This window comes from Zea mays, chromosome 6 (assembly GCF_902167145.1).
Source record: "Zea mays cultivar B73 chromosome 6, Zm-B73-REFERENCE-NAM-5.0, whole genome shotgun sequence".
Classification (NCBI taxonomy): Eukaryota; Viridiplantae; Streptophyta; class Magnoliopsida; order Poales; family Poaceae; genus Zea; species Zea mays.
Window position 1 is genome coordinate 91614565 of NC_050101.1, and position 19884 is coordinate 91634448.

The 19884-nt window shown below is 52.6% G+C and overlaps 1 long non-coding RNA gene across 1 annotated transcript; it reads right to left on the reverse strand.

Annotated features, from left to right (window-relative positions):
• Nucleotides 1-14521: 14521 nt before the first annotated feature.
• LOC109940170 (uncharacterized) lies at nucleotides 14522-19508 on the reverse strand. Its single transcript, XR_002262709.2, has 3 exons — nucleotides 15773-19508; nucleotides 15576-15694; nucleotides 14522-15493 (listed from the first exon to the last, which is right to left on the reverse strand). It is a non-coding gene; the product is annotated as an uncharacterized lncRNA (long non-coding RNA).
• Nucleotides 19509-19884: the final 376 nt, after the last annotated feature.

The window sequence follows — 19884 nt, forward strand, 5'->3', positions numbered from 1 at the left end:
GTTACAAGATCGTTCCCGCTGGTCTCGGAAATGTCCTAGGGTACCTCGGGAGCGCAGCCCGAGCCTCGGTTATGTATCGAACGTACCCCTGGTCATCCCTCGCTCGGTGTCTGAGGCGACTGTGAACCCTTCGGGGGCCAGCCTTCGAACCCCTGATCAGTAATGGGCGCGGAGCCCGAGTAGCCTGAGGCGGCCATGGAGCCCTTCGGGGGGCTGGCCTTCGAACCCCTGACCAGTAGTGGGTGTCGGGCCCACGCGATCTGAGGCGACTGTTGAACCCTTCAGAGGGCCAGTCTTCGAACCCCTGATCAGTAGGGGGGCTCGGAGCCCGGTTCCTTCGCGGAAAAGGATCCTTTTCGGGGTATCCCCCTTTCCCGGTCCCTGTTGCCAGAGATAGAGAAAGAGGAAAAAGGAAAAGGAAACAAAATCGAACGACGTGGCGTACCTCTTTTTGGCGCGGTTATTACGGCGAAGGTGAAGCGTCGCGCGCTTCTCCCGCAAGAGGCGCCGCGTGTCCCGCCGCGGAGTTAATGCGACGGGGCGAGTGGTTGGCGAGGCGGCCGTTGCGCGTGCGCGATTCGTTCGAGGAACGGGTCACGGGCGCACCGTCTTCACACCGTGGGAGGAGGCTCTCTTGCTGCCCCAGGATGAGACGTGAGTCTGGCTGACGACGTGACTGCTGCGCCCGCCCGCTTGCCACCGCCATTACTGCTGGCCCACTTTCGGTCGCTTTGACCAACGCGCCAGGCTAGCGCTGCTGGGTCGCCTCGAGTCGCGGCATAGGCTCCGCAACCGAAGAGGCGCGACGGTGGCGCAAGTGGCGGTGCGGTTGCTTGCATGCAGCAACTGGCGCGCCGGTTGCTTGACGCGTGGGCCTGGGCTTCCAAGCTGGCGTGTCAGAAGTCGGAGAAGCGCGTCCACCTGGCGCGGTTGCATGCCGTCTGCATAGCTGCCCGCCCCTTTCGCCCGTTGGTCTGGACAAAAGTGGGGGGTCGCTTGTAACCGCTGGACAGTCGTGCGCACCACGCGCGGCGGTTTGGCTTCTTCTGCCCTGAGCTGGTTTGCATGACATGCGGGACCCAGCCCCCGAGTCGCAGGGGAGGGCCTTGGAGCGTGTTGGAGAAGACTCAGCCCGCGGCGTCTGGGGGCGCACGTAGGGAGAGTTGCCTTTAAAAGGAGGGAGACTCCTTTCAGAAGGCAACCATGCCTTCTTCCTCCCTTATGCGTTGTGTCTTTCCATCTTCCAAGCCCCCGGATGGGGGGTACCCGCCGCTTTTCTGCCTCCTCGTTGGAGGAACGCAACTCCATGGGAGTTGGTACCTCTCAGCCATCGTTTGGCTTCAAGGATTTTCATCATGCAGCCCGGCTGCTCCCCTCCACCGGCGGTCACCCGAGATGGTGACCTCCGGCTTGATGGTGGGGGAAAGCGAGCCGGGCTGCGGCCTCTGCCCCTCCCCCAGCCTCAAGGATTTTCATCACCAGGGCTGGGGAGGGGAGTGCGCCGAGTTGAGGTCAGCCCCCGTGTGGGCGGCGACCCGCTCCTTCACTCAGTGATGGGGGGGAGGAGCGGTTGTTGTCCGTGGCGCTGGCAGCTGCAGCGTGACCGGTCTTCAGACGCGAGTGGCTTTGGAGCCGCTCGCGGCGCCGGCGTCCGCCACGGCAGCTGGAAGAGGTTCTTCCGCCGGCACGATAGCCGGGGCCGGCCACGGACTGACCTCCAACTCTACGGCCTTCTGTCCGTCCTTGCCTCACGAGTTTTGTCGTGGGCGGGGGCCTCCTGGCAGCAGCATCTGTCCTAGGGTCAGTGCTGCCGCTGTTCGACCCCCCGGAGCAGAAGTCGTCGTCGTCGCCGCTGCTGGAGCAGGTGACGGCGCGCCGTTCGTCGGCCTTCTGTTGCTCCGCAGGCCTTCCCCCTCGGAGTGGGGTTGTTCGTACCTGCGGAGGGGGAACCGGAGTTCCGTTCGTAATGGCACTTCGAATGCCAGTGTGTTTGTTCATTGTGGCTGTCGAGGCCTGAACATATATGTAATTTCGGCACGGAGCCGTGTTTTTTCTTCATTTTCGAGCACTAAGTCTCGCCTGTTGATTATCTGAACCGCTTTACCAAGCATGAGTCGCCCCGTGTCAAGGTGACAAATGAGGTATCCGTATCCCGGAGGCGTGGGAATCCCTCGGCCCGATCGGCCTTGTTGTCTGGGGCTCCTCTAGCTTAGTTAAAGAGACCCCTCGGCCGCCCTTCGATGAGCCGAGGCTAGGGGTAGCGATATCAGTATGAACAGAGGCGGAGTTGGCTCGAGAATGGGAACCTGGTTGGCCGGAGCCTAGCCGTGTTGTCCGTCAGCGGAGCCGACGCCAAAGTCGATCCGCCGAGGCCTCGGGTCGGGCTGGCGCCCTTGGAAGCTGGTTGGCCGAGGCCCCAGGGGTAACCGGCCGAGCCGCCTGCTCGGGCCGGATTCCTGGAGGGGTCCCTGGACCGCGCCGCCGTCCGAGGCTGGGTCGGACATAGCTGAAGACGTCGTCGATGCCGAGGGTGCTACGGCTCCCTTCAGCGTGAAGACCCGAGCCTGCAGGATCAGATCGTCTTGTAGCGTGTGCCTTCTGCGGCCGCCGAGGCCAGAAAACACACCCTCGCCGTGCTTGCGAAGCTGCGTCTTTTTTCCTCTTGTTTCGAGCATCTGGACTCTGTCGGTAACAGGGATGTTTGTGTGAGCGAGAGTTACTTCTCGCGGAAGGGACGAGTGAGGTATCCGTATCCCAGAGGCGTGGGAATCCCTCGGCTCGGTCGGCCTTGCCGCTTACGCGTACTTTCACCCGTCCATGAGGCCCTGTCCCCGACTTAGTCGAGAAAGCTTGAAGGACTGCTTCGGCAGGAGAGCTTCCGAGCATGAAGACTTGTTCGGTCCACGGAGTCGCTTTATCCGAGCGTGAGTTACTTATCGCAGAAGGTGATGAGTGAGGTATCCGTATCCCGGAGGCGTAGGAGTCCCTCGGCTCGGTCAGCCTTGGCTGCTTACGTGTACTCCGTCGTTTCCAGGATCCGCTTTCCGAAGTAGTCAAGAAGCACGAGAGTAATCCTGCTAGAAAGAGATCCTTTTTCGAGGAAAAATTCGACGCAGAGGGGGTCTCTCCCCTTTTAGCCCCCGAGGGAGGGTCGGGCTTTGCCGGGGCTAGGCCGATCCTTCCTTGACGACTAAACTTTGCGTAGGTGCGAGGTGTATGAACAACTTGGAAACATCTTAAGGGTAGAAGCGACGTAGCTGTTTGATGTTCCAGGCGTTGCCGTAGATCTCGCCTTGATTGTTGGCCAGCTTGTATGTTCCGGGCTTCAGAACTTTGGCGATGACGAATGGCCCTTCCCAGGGGGGCGTGAGCTTGTGCCTCCCTCGGGCGCCTTGCCGCAGCCGAAGCACCAGATCGCCCACCTGGAGGTCTCGGGACTGGACCCCTCGGGCGTGGTAGCGTCGCAGGGACTGCTGGTACCGCGCCGAGTGTAGTAAGGCCCTGTCCCGAGCCTCCTCCAGCTGGTCCAGCGATTCTTCTCGGCTAGCTTGGTTGCTTTGATCGGTGTAGGCCCTCGTCCTCGGGGAGCCGTATTCCAGGTCAGTGGGCAAGATAGCTTCAGCCCCGTAGACCAGGAAAAACGGCGTGAAACCCGTGGCGCGACTCGGCGTCGTCCTTAGGCTCCAGACCACCGAGGGGAGTTCCTTCATCCACCGCTTGCCGAACTTGTTGAGGTCGTTGTAGATCCGAGGCTTGAGCCCTTGTAGAATCATGCCGTTGGCACGCTCTACTTGCCCATTCGACATGGGATGAGCCACGGCGGCCCAGTCCACCCGGATATGGTGATCCTCGCAAAAATCCAAGAATTTTTTGCCGGTGAACTGGGTGCCGTTGTCGGTGATGATGGAGTTCGGAACCCCGAAGCGATGGATGATGTTGGTGAAGAACGCCACCGCCTGCTCGGACCTGATGCTGTTCAGAGGTCGGACCTCGATCCACTTGGAGAATTTGTCGATGGCGACCAGCAGGTGCGTGTAGCCCCCGGGCGCCTTCTGCAAGGGACCGACGAGGTCCAGACCCCATACGGCGAAGGGCCAGGTGATGGGTATCGTCTGCAGAGCCTGAGCGGGCAGGTGGGTCTGCTTCGCATAGAATTGGCACCCTTCGCAGGTGCGGACAATTCTAGTGGCGTCAGCCACCGCCGTTGGCCAGTAGAAGCCTTGCCGGAAAGCATTCCCGACAAGGGCTCGGGGCGCCGCGTGGTGGCCACAAGCCCCCGAGTGTATTTCTTGCAGCAGTTCCCGACCTTCGGCGATGGAGATGCATCGCTGGAGGATGCCCGAGGGGCTGCGATGGTAGAGCTCCCCTTCATCGCCCAGCAAGACGAACGACTTGGCGCGTCGCGCTACCCGCCGAGCCTCGACTTGGTCGGGGGGTAGCTCTCCTCGACGGAGATATTGCAGGTACGGGGCCTGCCAATCTCGATCAGGCGTGGCCCCGCTCTGCTCTTCCTCGACGTCCAGTGCCTCGCCCTCGAGGGCCGAGGGTACCTCGGGCTGAGCCGAGGGTGCCTCGGGCCGAGCTGAGGGCGCCTCGGCTTGAGCCGAGGGTGCCTCGGGCTCGGGCACGTCGTCGATCTTGACAGAGGGTCGATGCAGATCTCGGGAGAAGACGTCCGGTGGGACCGTCGTTCGCCCCGAGGCTATTTTAGCCAGCTCGTCTGCGGTTTCGTTGTAGCGCCGAGCGATGTGGTTGAGCTCGAGCCCGAAGAACTTGTCTTCCAAGCGCCGAACCTCGTCGCAGTAGGCCTCCATCTTCGGGTCGCGGCAGTGGGAGTTCTTCATGACTTGGTCGATGACGAGCTGCGAATCACCACGGGCGTCGAGGCGTCTGACCCCTAGCTCGATGGCGATTCGCAACCCATTGACCAGAGCTTCGTACTCGGCCACATTGTTGGACGCCGGGAAATGGAGGCGCAGCACGTAACGCAGGTGCTTTCCAAGGGGCGAGATGAAGAGCAGGCCCGCGCCGGCTCCTGTCTTCATCAGCGACCCGTCGAAAAACATGGTCCAGAGCTCCGGTTGGATTGGAGCCGTCGGCAACTGGGTGTCAACCCATTCGGCCACGAAGTCCGCCAACACCTGGGACTTGATGGCCTTCCGAGGGGCGAACGAGATCGTTTCGCCCATGATTTCCACCGCCCACTTTGCGATCCTGCCCGAGGCCTCTCGGCACTGGATGATCTCCCCCAGGGGGAAGGATGACACCACAGTTACCGGATGAGACTCGAAGTAGTGTCGCAGCTTCCGCCTTGTCAGGATCACAGCATATAGCAGCTTTTGAACTTGTGGGTAGCGTATCTTGGTCTCGGACAGCACTTCGCTGACTAAGTAGACCGGCCTCTGAACGGGCAATGCATGCCCTTCCTCTTGCCTCTCGACCACAATCGCGGCGCTAACCACCTGAGTGGTTGCGGCGACGTAGACCAAGAGGGCTTCTCCATCCGCCGGGGGCACCAAGACAGACGCCTTCGTAAGGAGCGCCTTCAGGTTGCCGAGGGCTTCCTCGGCCTCAGGGGTCCAAGCGAAACACTCGGCCTTCCTTAAGAGGCGGTACAGAGGCAGACCTCTTTCGCCGAGGCGTGAGATGAAGCGGCTCAGGGCCGCGAGGCATCCCATGACCCTCTGTACACCTTTTAAGTCCTTGATGGGCCCCATGCTGGTGATGGCCGCGATCTTCTCCGGGTTGGCTTCAATGCCTCGCTCGGAGACGATGAACCCTAGGAGCATGCCTCGGGGCACCCCGAAGACACACTTCTCAGGATTGAGCTTGACTCCTTTCGCCTTGAGACATCGGAATGTCACTTCAAGGTCGGAGAGGAGGTCGGAAGCCTTCCTTGTCTTGACTACGATGTCATCGACGTAGGCCTCGACTGTGCGACCGATGTGTTCGCCGAACACATGGTTCATGCACCGCTGGTACGTCGCGCCCGCATTCCTCAAACCGAACGGCATGGTGACATAGCAGTACATGCCGAACAGCGTGATGAAAGAAGTCGCGAGCTGGTCGGACTCTTTCATCCGGATCTGGTGATACCCTGAGTAGGCATCGAGGAAGGACAGGGTTTCGCACCCAGCGGTGGAATCCACGATTTGATCGATGCGGGGCAGAGGGTAGGGAACCTTCGGACATGCTTTGTTGAGACCAGTGTAGTCTACACACATCCGCCATTTCCCCCTTTCTTCCTCACAAGCACAGGGTTGGCGAGCCATTCGGGATGGAATACCTCTTTGATGAACCCTGCTGCCATTAGCTTGTGGATCTCTTCGCCAATCACTCTGCGCTTCTCCTCGTCGAATCGGCGCAGAGACTGCCTGACGGGTCGGGCTCCGGCCCGAATATCCAGCGAGTGCTCGGCGACATCCCTCGGTATGCCGGGCATGTCCGAGGGACTCCACGCAAAGACGTCGGCGTTTGCGCGGAGAAAGTCGACGAGCACTGCTTCCTATTTGGGGTCGAGCCCGGAACCGATCCGGACCTGCTTGGTGGTGTCGCCACTGGGGTCAAGAGGGACGGCCTTAACCGTCTCTGCTGGCTCGAAGTTGCCGGCATGGCGCTTCACGTCTGGCACCTCCTTGGAGAGGTTCTCCAGGTCGGCGATGAGGGCCTCGGACTCGGCGAGGGCCTCGGCGTACTCCCCGCACTCCACGTCACATTCGAACGTGTGTTTGTACGTGGGGCCGACGGTGATGACCCCGTTGGGGCCCGACATCTTGAGCTTCAGGTAGGTGTAGTTGGGGACGGCCATGAACTTTGCGTAACATGGCCTCCCTAGTACGGCGTGGTAGGTTCCTCGGAACCCGACCACCTCGAACGTCAGGGTCTCCCTTCGGAAGTTGGAGGGCGTCCCGAAGCAGACGGGGAGGTCGAGTCGCCCGAGGGGCTGGACGCGCTTCCCAGGGATGATCCCGTGGAAGGGCGCAGCGCCTGCTCGGACGGAGGACAGATCGATGCGCAGGAGCTTGAGGGTCTCGGCGTAGATGATGTTGAGGCAGCTGCCCCATCCATCAGGACCTTGGTGAGCCTGACATTGCCGACAACGGGGTCGACGACGAGCGGGTATTTCCCCGGGCTCGGCACATGGTCGGGGTGGTCGGCCTGGTCGAAGGTGATGGGCTTGTCGGACCAGTCTAGGTAGACTGGCGCCGCCACCTTCACCGAGCAGACCTCCCGGCGCTCTTGCTTGCGATGCCGAGCCGAGGCATTCGCCGCATGCCCTCCATAGATCATGAAGCAGTCGCGGACCTCGGGGAACTCTCCTGCTTGGTGATCTTCGTTCTTGTCGTCGTTGCGGGCCCTGCCACCCTCGGCGGGTGGCCCGGCCCTGTGGAAGTGACGCCGAAGCATAATGCACTCCTCGAGGGCATGCTTGACGGGCCCCTGATGGTAGGGGCACGGCTCCTTGAGCATCTTGTCGAAGAGGTTCGCACCTCCAGGGGGCTTCCGAGGGTTCTTGTACTCGGCGGCGGCGACAAGGTCCGCGTCAGCGGCGTCGCGTTTCGATTGCGACTTCTTCTTGCCTTTCTTCTTGGCGCCGCGCGAAGCAGACGCCTCGGGAGCCTCTTCCGATGGGCGGCCCTGGGGCTGCTTGTCCTTTCGGAAGATAGCCTCGACCGCCTCCTGGCCAGAGGCGAACTTGGTGGCGATGTCCATCAGCTCGCTCGCCCTGGTGGGGGTCTTGCGACCCAGCTTGCTCACCAGGTCGCGGCAAGTGGTGCCAGCGAGGAACGCGCCGATGACATCCGAGTCGGTGATGTTGGGCAGCTCGGTGCGCTGCTTCGAGAATCGCCGGATGTAGTCCCGGAGCGACTCTCCCGGCTGTTGCTGGCAGCTTCAAAGGTCCCAGGAATTCCCGGGGCGCACGTATGTGCCCTGGAAATTCCCAGCGAAGGCTTGGACCAAGTCGTCCCAGTTGGAGATCTGCCCCGGAGGCAGGTGCTCCAACCAGGCGCGAGCAGTGTCGGAGAGGAACAGGGGGAGGTTGCGGATGATGAGGTTGTCGTCGTCCGTCCCACCCAGTTGGCAGGCAAGGCGGTAGTCCGCGAGCCACAGTTCCGGTCTCGTTTCCACCGAGTACTTCGTGATAGTAGTCGGGGGTCGGAACCGGGTCGGGAATGGCGCCCGTCGGATGGCCCGACTGAAGGCCTGCGGACCGGGTGGTTCGGGCGAGGGACTCCGATCCTCCCCGCTGTCGTAGCGCCCCCCACGCCTGGGGTGGTAGCCTCGGCGCACCCTTTCGTCGAGGTGGGCCCGACGGTCGTGTCGATGGTGCTCGTTGCCGAGGTGGCCCGGGGCCGCAGGCGCGGTGTTGCGCGTGCGCCCGGTGTAGACCGAGGCTTCCCGCATGAATCGGGAAGTCGCGACATGAGGTTCCGAGGGATATCCTTGCCTTCGGGAGGCAGTGCTCTCGGCCCGTCGGGCCGCAGCGCCTTCCAGGAGATTCTTGAGTTCTCCCTGGATTCGCCGACCCTCGGTGGTTGATGGCTCCGGCATCGCGCGGAGGAGCATCGCTGCGGCTGCCAGGTTCTGACCAACCCCGCTGGATGCGGGCGGCGGCCTGACCCTGACATCGTTGGCGACGCGGTGCTGGAGGCCTTGGGGCAGGTGACGTATTTCTCCGGCCAGGGGTTGGTCCGCCCATACCTGCCCGACGTCCCGACGGATCGGCTCAAGCGCTCCTGTTCCCTCGTTGAGCCTGGCCTGCGCCTCGCGGACTTGCTCGAGTTGTGGGTCGTAACCCCCCGCCGGAGCGGGGACCACAGCTAGCTCCCGTGGGATGTCGGCGCGAGGCACCGACCTAGGAAGATCACCGTCCTCCGGCATGCCGAGACGGTTGCCTTCGGAGGGATCCCCTAGCTCGATGTAGAAACATTCGCGGCTTGGGCCGCAGCTCTCGTCGCCAAGGCTGCGGCTTCCGTCGGAACAGTCGGATAGGTAGTAGTCGCATGCGGTCATGAAGTCCCGCATGGCACTGGGGTTGCCAAGTCCGGAGAAATCCCAACAGACGCTGGGGTCGTCATCTTCCTCGGACCCAGAGGGCCCGTAGGTCGAGACGTCCGTCAGCCGGTCCCAAGGCGACCGTATACGAAACCCCAGTGGGGTTGCACTCGCCTCAATGAGAGCGCCCGCCAAAGCGAGGTCGTTTGGCGGGTTGAGGCCGAGTCGAAATGACGTAAGATGGGAGTTAGTCGGTACCTTTTGGTCGACGAGGAGCGACGTAGTCGCATCGGGGACTGGTTGCACCGTCATCTCAGGTACGAGGGCGACGTCCTGCAGGCTTTCCGCGAGCGCGCCGGCGTCGTCTTCTTGCTCGGGGTCAGCGTGTCGCGGGGGGGACGGCGCTTGCCTTCGTCTTGAACGCGAGGTCGACGTCCGGCGTGCCTTCCGTCGGGGCGTCGGGGGCGTCGATTCGCTCGACGGCCAATGAAGCGCGGCCTCCCGCTTGGCCTTGATGGCCCCGCCTCCTCCTCCGTTGGCGGGGGAGAGAACGGAGCGAGCTCGAATGTTGTTCTTCCACCACGCGGGGAAGGTGTCGTCGATTCCGCCGCCGGCGAGCGGGTTGTCGGCCGCCATTGTCGTTGTCGCGCGGCGGTGGAAGAAGTATCATGTCGTAGCTGCCGTCGAAGGACATGAACTCAAGAGTCTCGAAACGAAGCACCGCCCCGGGCCGGAGAGGTTGCTGGAGATTGCCCATCTGGAGCTTGACGGGGAGCTGTTCGTCAGCACGCAGCAGCCCCCTACCTGGCGCGCCAACTGTCGGCGTTTCGAGACAGGGGGTCCCAAAGCCGACGAGTGAGTGTGCTGCGTGCCCCAGCCCAGATGGGTCGAGCGCGTGGGCGAGCGCGAAGGGGGGAGAGGCGAGGTGGCCGGAGTCGAGCGTGAGAGAGGTGGAAGTCCCGCGGCCTTCGTGTTCGTCCCGCGCCCAGGTCGGGTGCGCTTGTAGTAGGGGGGTTACAAGCGTCCACGCGGGTGAGGGAAGCGAGCGGCCCCAAGAGAGCGCCTATCCCGTCCTCGGTCCCGCGCGACCAACCTTCTCTAAGAAGGCCCTGGTCCTCCCTTTTATAGTCGTAAGGAGAGGATCCAGGTGTACAATGGGGGGTGTAGCAGAGTGCTACGTGTCTAGCGGAGAGAGAGCTAGCGCCCTAGGTACATGCCAATGTGGCAGCCGGAGAGGTCTTGGCACCTTGCTGGCGTGATGTCGTGGCTGTCGGAGGTGCGACGGAGCCTGGCGGAGGGACAGCTGTTGGAGCGGTCGAGTCCTTGCTGACGTCGCCCTGCTTCCGTAAGAGAGCTGGGGGCCGCCGTCGTCACAGAGCTTGTGGAGCGCCATCATTGCCCATCCGGCGGAGCTGGCCGGATGGGACGCCGGTCCTGTTCTCCGTGACCCGAGTCGATTCGGGGTAGGACGATGATGACGCTTCCTGTTGACGTGGCGGGTCTGTGCCCTAGGCGGGGTGACGTGGGGGCTCCTCCGAAGCCGAGGTTGAGTCTGTCTTCTGTTGCCGAGGCCGAGTCCGAGCCACGGGGTCGGGCGAAGCGGAGGTCGTTTGGCCGAGGCCAGGGCGGAGTCCGAGCCCTGGGGTCGGGCGAGGCGGAGTTTCGTCGTCTTCCGGGTCTTAGCCCGAGTCCGAGCCCTGGGGTCGGGCGGAGCGGAGTTCGCCGTCTTCCGGGTCTTAGCCCGAGTCCGAGCCCTGGGGTCGGGCGGAGCGGAGTTCGCCGTCTTCCGGGTCTTAGCCCGAGTCCGAGCCCTGGGGTCGGGCGGAGCGGAGTTCGCCGTCTTCCGGGTCTTAGCCCGAGTCCGAGCCCTGGGGTCGGGCGGAGCGGAGTTCGCCGTGGCGCCTTTGGCAAGGCCTGACTGTCTGTCTGACTCACTCTTTGCGTTAAATGCTCCTGCAACTCGGTCAGTCGGTGTGGCGATTTAGTCAGGGTCGCTTCTGAGCGAAGCCAAGGCCTCGGGCGAGCCGGTGATGTGTCCGCCGTAAAAAGGGGGGCCTCGGGCGAGACGGAAGTCTCTCGAGGTCGGCTGCCCTTGGCCGAGGCTAGGCTCGGGTGAAGCGTGATCGAGTCACTCGTGTGGACTGATCCCTGACTTAATCGTACCCATCAGGCCTTTGCAGCTTTATGCTGATGGGGGTTACCAGCTGAGAATTAGGCGTCTTGAGGGTACCCCTAATTATGGTCCCCGACAAAAACTGTATAAACTATTATTTTTATAAAACTCTAGGCAATATATTTATATATATCGAACTTGAACATGAAACTAAATTATATTTTGCTGATAAAACATATGTGCTACCTTTTAAATTTCTTGTTAACAAAAACAAAAGTCCAATTTAAATTAAGAAAATACGAAAACCAGTTTAAATATCAATTTAAATTGTTAATCACATAATTATGAAATTAATCGAACTGTTTCTAAATTGTTTAGATTCCAAATAATCAAAATTACGTAATTAAATTCGGCGTAGGGACTAGCTTCTATTTATCTATTACCAGCTAGACTTAGTTGATACATTTATATTTTTCTATACATATCTCATTATAAATAATTATCTCTTGTTTTATTTGTTATAAAACATAAGGCTATAATTCTATTTAATTTCTTAATTTGAAAACTACATATTACAACAAACATAATACATATTAATTTACAAAAATAAGTAAATCGTTGCAACTATCAATTCAAACTGATCAGCACACTAACACATAGCTATCTAAATACTATTTAATTTATTTAGATATTGAATACACATGTAAATTATTGCAAACACTGATTTCAAATGTTTAACATAAATTTACAAAGTTAACAAATTAATATTTAATTTATTTGAGCCTGACATGCGTATTCTAAAATGGGAAAAATTATCGCAGTGGTTAGATCTAAATTAAACGTACACGATAGGAGGTAGCGTATAAAAATCGGACCTTTCTTCTACCTTCGGATGACATAGGAAGAGAGCAGAACACGAGATCTACGGGGGCACGATGACGCTTTGATGACGGTGCTTGACGTGGTGCGATGACGGCGCAGCTGCTGGTGCGATGGCGCGGCCACGAGTAGCGAGGTTTTGACGATGAGGCACAACGGGTTCTGATGAGGCGCATAACCATGGCGAAGCAGTTGCAGAGCAGGGGCTGGCGCTGGGACAGAGATCAGGCACAACGTCGGCGACGGCGCGAGCAGGGCGACTACTCCGGTGAGCTGCGGCACTAGAGCCTGGTGACGATGGCAAGAAGCAGCAGTGCACGACGTGTGCTACCATGAGCAGCAACAAGCCGCGAGGTGAGCGAGCAGGGAAATGAGGGAGAGCTCATAGTGTGGCACGTTTTATAACCGAGCGAGGGGAGCCAAGGCGATGCTGGGAAGGTTATACACAGATCCAGCGACGTTACTGTCTATTGATGGCGTCGACGTTTTATTAGGAGACGAACAGTTTCCGGTGACAACAGTAGTGCGCGTCAGTACCCTTAGCATGCGAGTGGCGGGAAGGGGAGGAGGCGCAACACCAAGAGCTGTGCTGACAGCAACGTGGTGGCAACAGAACCGACGGCACATAGAGACGTACGAGCGAGCGTCCAACTTCTGGTGTTGGGAGAAGAAGACCTTACAAACGGACCCCACATGGCATAAAGAGAGAGTGAGCGAGAGAGAAGATACCGGTATAGGCGTCGGGCTGCAGTAGGCCAAGGCCGATCGGCCAATGGTTGAGCATGAGAGATTTTGTTTTTTTGTTTTTCTTTCTCATATTTTTTTTAGATGGCCGACGGCTTAGATTCTTCTTTTAACTTTCAAATTTCAAATCTCTTAATAATTAATTCATAATATATGCTTAAATATTTCAAAAACTAAAATAAATTTAAAAGATAATATTTTATAGATAAAAATACCTGATTTTCAAGAATAAATAATTTTCGTCAAAAGTCTATTATTTAAATAGATTGGGCTAAAACAATAAAATACAATTCTCACAAATACAGACAAAAATGAAAATTATTAACCTATCCAAAATGCATATTCAAATGAGGGTTGTTACAACAAATTAAATCCAAAAAAAAATGGATCTGAAAATCAAATCAAAAGAAATATACGCGGCAGAATGAATACGTCAAACACTTCATAAAATTTTATCTCTTAAGTAAATCATTTAATTTATTTATATTACCATTTTCATTGTTTGAAAACAGAAAGTTTTTTTTAATGGAAACTAATTAAGTAAAACTAGATTGCTTTCAATTGATAGATTTAGGGTGTTACACAGCAGCAGATCGTGCATAGTGGTGATTGAAATAAAAGATGAGAATGAGTAACATCATCAACACCTGACCAACATAAATTTAAACCCTGTCAGAAGTAACCACGTAATGAATTTAAAACCTGCGTTGATGAAACGATTGCCATGTTTCTGGTATGTCATTTGTAGTTGTAGCTCATGCAACATATAGTAAGCAATAAGAGAACTTTAAGGATGTATATGCAGGCAATAAGAGAACGCACCAGTGACCACTGGCCAGGCCATAGTACTCTCGTGCTCTCTTAGGAATTCTAGGCAACCCCAGACCCGTATCCTTTTTTAGACACTGAGGGCTTGTTCGGTTATTCCTAATACATATGGATTGGATGAGATTGGAAAAAATTAAGAAGAAGTTTGACTTGTTTGGGATTCAAACCCATCCAATCCCACTCAATCCACATGGATTGAGAGCTAACCGAACGAGTCCTGACATGGAACTTGATTGGTACAGGTTCCTCCCTTAACTAATATAAGGAGGGTCTCAGTTTTACTCTTTCAGACAGATTATTTACAAGTTGTTGCTTGCAGTTTAAAAAGACTACTATGGCGGTATGGCCCTTTTTTTTGTCAAGTGTGCGATGGGATGGGATACAGAGGTAGTGTACCTGCCGCGTTCCTTTTTTGACCCAAACATATATGGGCGGATAGGCATTGACTTTTGTTGTGTCCTTTGCGTCTCTCCCACAGCAATACAGCATCCACCACACCTGCATCTGCAATTCTGCATGCATGACCCCTGCACATTACATGATGAAATATAGACTAGACTAGTTTGGCTCGTATCCAGCTAGACTTGTTTGGTTAAAGCTGGATTGAGAGGGATTGAATCTCTTCCTATACATGATGATATACCCCCTCCCCCCACACACACAAACACACGTGATGCAGATCGTGTAGTTAGCCAATAAATAGTTATACAAGACTAAAGGTCAATAATGAGAGCAAGTTACATATCATACCACTGGGAATCCTGTCTTATCTAGCAAATATAGTGCCAATGCATGTGACTGTCTAGATAATTGACATGTTTATTACTGTAAACTTTTTATTCATCCAGTGGAGTTCGAGCAAGCAACTGTACCAGTGTTTTCTCCTAAAATCAAAGCTGACAAAATTGACCGAATACAGAACAAAAGGTATTAATATCAATGGCGTGTGTAATAATTATGGTTGGATTGGCTGGGTAGTATACTACTTGCATTTGCATAGATAGATACATATTATCAAGGTTTTCAAGTCGATAAGTCGAGTCAAGTCGACAAGGTACCGACTTGGTGACTAGTCGATTAGTCAGTCGACTAGTCGTCGACTTGCCAATATAGTGGCTGTTTTGCCTATATAATGGCTTCATATAGACAATATAGCATTTATATATATGAAGAAAGAGGATATTTTACCTTATTTGAAGTCTGAAATTGAACGAAACTGAAATAAACAGCAAGTCTTACCTCATTTGAAGCCTCAAACTGAACCAAATCAGTCACATAAGTGATAAGTCATAAACTCATAAGTCATAACAGCCATATAGTTCAAATTGGAAAACAAATAGTAAGAAAATATAGTTCAAACCTGAAAGAAAATAAGCTCCATTAGATAGCTAAGCTGCTGCTGTAGCTAGATAGATACTAGATACCCTAAATATCTCCCAAATCAAGATCATCCATTGCATTTTCTTCACCACCAGCACCAGCTTGAGTTGGACTGCTATGTGGGGATTCATCAAAGTCATCCACTTCATCATCATTAGGCATGTACTCTTCATCATCTTGTTCATTGCCCTTGTTGCCTTGCTCTTCCTCTTCCATAACTCTCTCCTCCTGTGTAGCAGCAGCTTAACAACGCCTTGAATAAACAGACTCATATCGGGCTCTTCTTGGGAAGTTGCGACCTTGAAGTGAATTAGAAGCACCGATTGCATCATCCACATGAGCCCATGCAAGATCATCCCCTTCTCTAACTGTTTCATTTTGATTGTCCACCCACTCATTGTCCCATTGGAAATCCTCTAAAATTAAAGGGTTACCAATATTTCCCTCTTCACGCAATCTTTGGAACTTAGTTGTCATCTTTCTATTGTATTGGATATAAACCAAATTGTTTAACCTTTGGTGCTCCAATCTGTTCCTTTTTTTGGTATGCATCTGTGTTAAATAATGAATCAGTGGTGGTGTCCTAGAATCAATTAAAACAAGATAGAAACTAAAATGACAATTTTTTACTTACAAATTCAAAAGTGCTCCAATTGCGCTCACATCCGGAAGCGGAACAACAAAGGCTAACAATGCGCTTTGCAAAGGATTGAATCTCAAATGCAAGGCCACCATATGCATCCCACCAACAAACTAAAAAAGAGAAGAGAAGTTGGATTAGTGTTGTCAACCATATAAAAATTAAATGATTAATGAGGTAATGGAACTTACTGGGGCTCTTTTTTTGCTGTTCTCTAATTGCTAATGGCGATGAGAAGGCAGGGTCATCCATATTCATATACTCATCAGCTTGTTTACTGATTATAGCTTGAAGGTCATAATCTTCAACCATCTTCCATAGCACCTCATGGAATGCTGCCCTCAGCTTACCAACCTCCCTTTTTTGTTGGATCATTTTTTTGAAGTTCAAAGAACTTATTTGGATTTAAAAACAATGCAGCCCCATACAACTTCACCTCCATTTGATCTTGCCACTTCCGATTAATAATAGCAAGCAACTTCCTCTTCATTGCCTCTCTACCTTCAAAACCCGAAGTGATCTTTGCTTTTGCCATATCCATGGCAGCGGCAACCTCTGGTATGGCTGGCTTTTCATCACCATCAACAATTCGCAACACAATGAGTGGACAGTGGTTGTGATGCAAGAATACAATCTTGGACTGAGTTCCAAAAGTTTGTAGAAAGAAGTATCTCTGTGACCTTCTTTTCTCCTTTTGTGCTTGATAACTTGGACCTAGTCCAATCATCACTAACAGAGAGGCATCTCAAAGCTTGCTTATGCTTATATATGGACTGGAGAGTTAGGAAAGATGTAGCAAATCTTGTAACTGCAGGTCTCACTAAATCACCCCATATCTTCTCCCTCATGGCATCAAGAAGTTTGCCATGCCCATATATGAAGGTTGTCACTTGGCGAGCATGGGAAATGCATTTCTTGAACTCTCCAATTTTCCCAATGTCCTCAAGCATGAGGTCCAAACAGTGAGCAGCACATAGAGTCCAAACCATGACCACCAACAAGGTGCTGCTTCAACCTTCTAACACCTGCATGAACAATTTTGCCACAAAGGATGCACTTCACCACATATTTTTGTTCAAATCCGGCCAATAACAATAGTTCCATGCTGGATCCTTCGATTTTGCCTTTCTCTTAGGATCTTTGATCGTATGGCTGCTGGCTTCCTAACTCCCCTTGTGGTCGATCTGCAGATGCATCTTCCATCTCTTCAAGGCCTCCTGCAGATCGATGAGAGGGCGGGGGAGGGTGAGCAGAGGCCGGGCGAGCTTGTTGCGAGGGCGGGAGAGGGGGAGAAGCACTCACCAAGTCACTAGGTTCCTGCAGATTGATGAGGGTGGCGTGCAGACTGCAGATTGCAGTGGAGGGGCGGTGTGAGAGGAAGGGCGGCAAGCGAGGAGGGGTGGCCGACGGCGTGAGAGGGGCGGCCGGCGGCGTGAGAGGAGGGGCTTCCGACGGCTTGAGAGGAGGGGCGGCCTGCTCTGTGCAGAGGAGGGGCGGGCGGCTGCAGATGAGGGGCGGCTTTAGGTTAGGGTTTAAGTTGTGTAATGGGCTGCTTGGGCCGAATTGGGGACAAGTCGGCCGACTAGCTAGAACAAGTCGACGATTAGTCGTCTGAGAAATTCCAGTCGTCTGAGAAATTCCAGTCGTTGACAAGTCGCCCGACTTGCCAGAAAAGGCGAGCCGGTTCCCAAGTCGATCTCTCAAAACCGAACGGACGACTAGTTGCCGACTAGTCGCGGACTAGTCGACGACTTGAAAACAGGGCATATTATTTTATCTGTACTTGGTTAAGTTATAAAAGAGTTTGACTGTAACACCTCAAATCCATCAATTAAAAAAAATGATGATTCAATTTTAGTTGTTGAATGTATTAGATAGGAAAATGTTATTCTCAAGAATTAAAAAAATGATAAATAAATAATTAACTTTTGAATATATATTGGTCACAAATGTTTGATGCATTCATTTTTTAGGAGCATGGTTTTTTTGTTGTTGTTTTGTTTGTTAATGAATTGCAACAAATTATTTTAATTTATTCTTTTTTGTGAGGCCAAATTTATATAAATAATAGAAATTTGCCTAAAGATTATTTACTATGAATTTTATTATTAGATTTATAATACTTTTGTAATATTTAAAGTATATTTATTAATGAATAACTTATTGAAAAAAATAAAAGAAAAAAAGAATTTCGAAATTAACAAAAAGAAAAAAAAAGAGAAATGAAAAAAATGAAAAACGGCCGCTCGGCCAACTAACCTGGGCGGACAGCTTCTTGCAGTCACGTTCCTCTCCCTTCTTTTTGTCTCTCTTACTTGTGGACCCCACACGTCAAGGCTATTTTCTTCTCCATCGTTGCTTCCAGAATCCAGACCACACGAACGCGCCGCCGCTCGCATGGACTCGTCAAGCACCACGCTGGCTCATCCCTGCGTCTCCTCGACTGCTCGCCTTACGTGGAGCGCCTTCGGCTACCGTTTCTCCTCTTCTCTCCCCACTCACGTCCTCATTCAAGCGACCGTTCCTCTGCAGTAACACCGCCACCGCGCCATTATTGGCCAATGAAGCTCTACCGGCGTCTGTTACACCTTCCCACACCTCTACAAAACTCGACCGTGCCCCCATAGAGCCAGTCCCCATCCGTCCCAAGCCCACTCCGAGCTCCCCAGCCGCACCTCCATCGAACTCCCTCCTCTGTGGCTTGGTCCTCGCCGTTCACCGCTGACCGGAGCCGCTCCCGATAGCTGTTGTGCTGTCGACACCGGAGCCGCTCGCCGCTAGAGCCGTTCACCGTCGACCGGAACTCCGAAGCCGACACTGCGTCCCAACGACCTTCCCCCGACACCCGACTACCTGCCCCATTCGTCCTCGTTCACTGCACAAGAGAAAGGAGAGGTAGAAAAAGAATATTTTGCTGTCTAATCCCTATAGATAGATTATTTTGCGTGAGATTATTTCTTAGTTCAAAAGAGTTAGTTAATCACGATCTAACTTCTGTGGCGAATTATAATTTTTAGTTGTGAATTTTGAGTCTGAAATCATGTTTATACTGAACGATTAATTTCATATGTATGTGATGATCTATTTTAATTAGTGTATGCTGTCTTTCGCCTTTGTGTATTTTAATTTGATTATGATTGTTGACATTAATTTAAATATAGTTTGTTAGAGTAAAAGATTAAGGGATAGGTAAACCATATATTTGTAACAATAATACTAGATGAATAATTCTACGGTTGTCTTTGCTCAGGATGAATTATATATTTTAGTCACACCGTATGTGTTCGTATGTTCGATTATACACAAATTGCTTATTCACTAAGTCACGCTGGAGTCTCGATTAATATTAAAATAATATAGCGACTATGTCCACTATAATCTAAATAGTACAATTAAATTAGTAGTTTAATTTAGTTCTGTTAATATTAAGGTTATGTGACTTCTAAATAATGTTGTAACGTCTACTATAATTTTTCTTTTAGAAAGAAATAACAAAATATTACCCACATCCTTTCGGTAGAAATACAATAATTAATTAATTAATTAATTTTCTAGATTCTATAAAGTTTGAATTAGCGCCATATTTATGTATTTTAAAATGAATCCATATAGTATATACATCCATAGTCAATTTGCCATATAGTTTCCTCTAGTGTATTCTCGAGACTAAATTATTAGTAGTTTACCTCGTAGCAAATGAGACGATCGTCGATATGGATGGACTTATATTATAATTACAAATCAAGTTTTATTTCTAGACGTCTTCCTTTTATATGTATGATTTGTAAAGTGTATGTTTTATTGTTTGTTGAATGGTGCATGTTTATTTATTGGTGTATGTTTTCTCTTTGTATGGCAACGTACGACGTTATTAGAAGCTGATTGTGTGGTAGAGGATCCGAACTCGTTCGAGGACGATCCGCAGGACTCGCTTGAGCAAGGCAAGTGGATTCTCCCTCTGCATATTCTGTTTGTACCTATTCATTGCATATAATAATGTTTACCTTTTGATATATTGCATAATTTGATGGGATAACCTAATTAAGGATTTCCTAGATTTACTACCTGTATTCCTTGTTTAACCTGGGAAAAATTGTTAAGTTGTGCAAGATTTATGCTATCGCCCAACTTAATGATTCCTAATGTCACTCATTAACTGGTTTTAATGTTCCAAGGATTTAATTGGCAATTATGGCATTAACCCGATGGTTAAGATAACATTATTACAAATTTAATTGGAACATGGAGTGACCACCCAGGATAACAGTGCAACCACGAGTGCTATCATGGCTCTGGCTTTGGT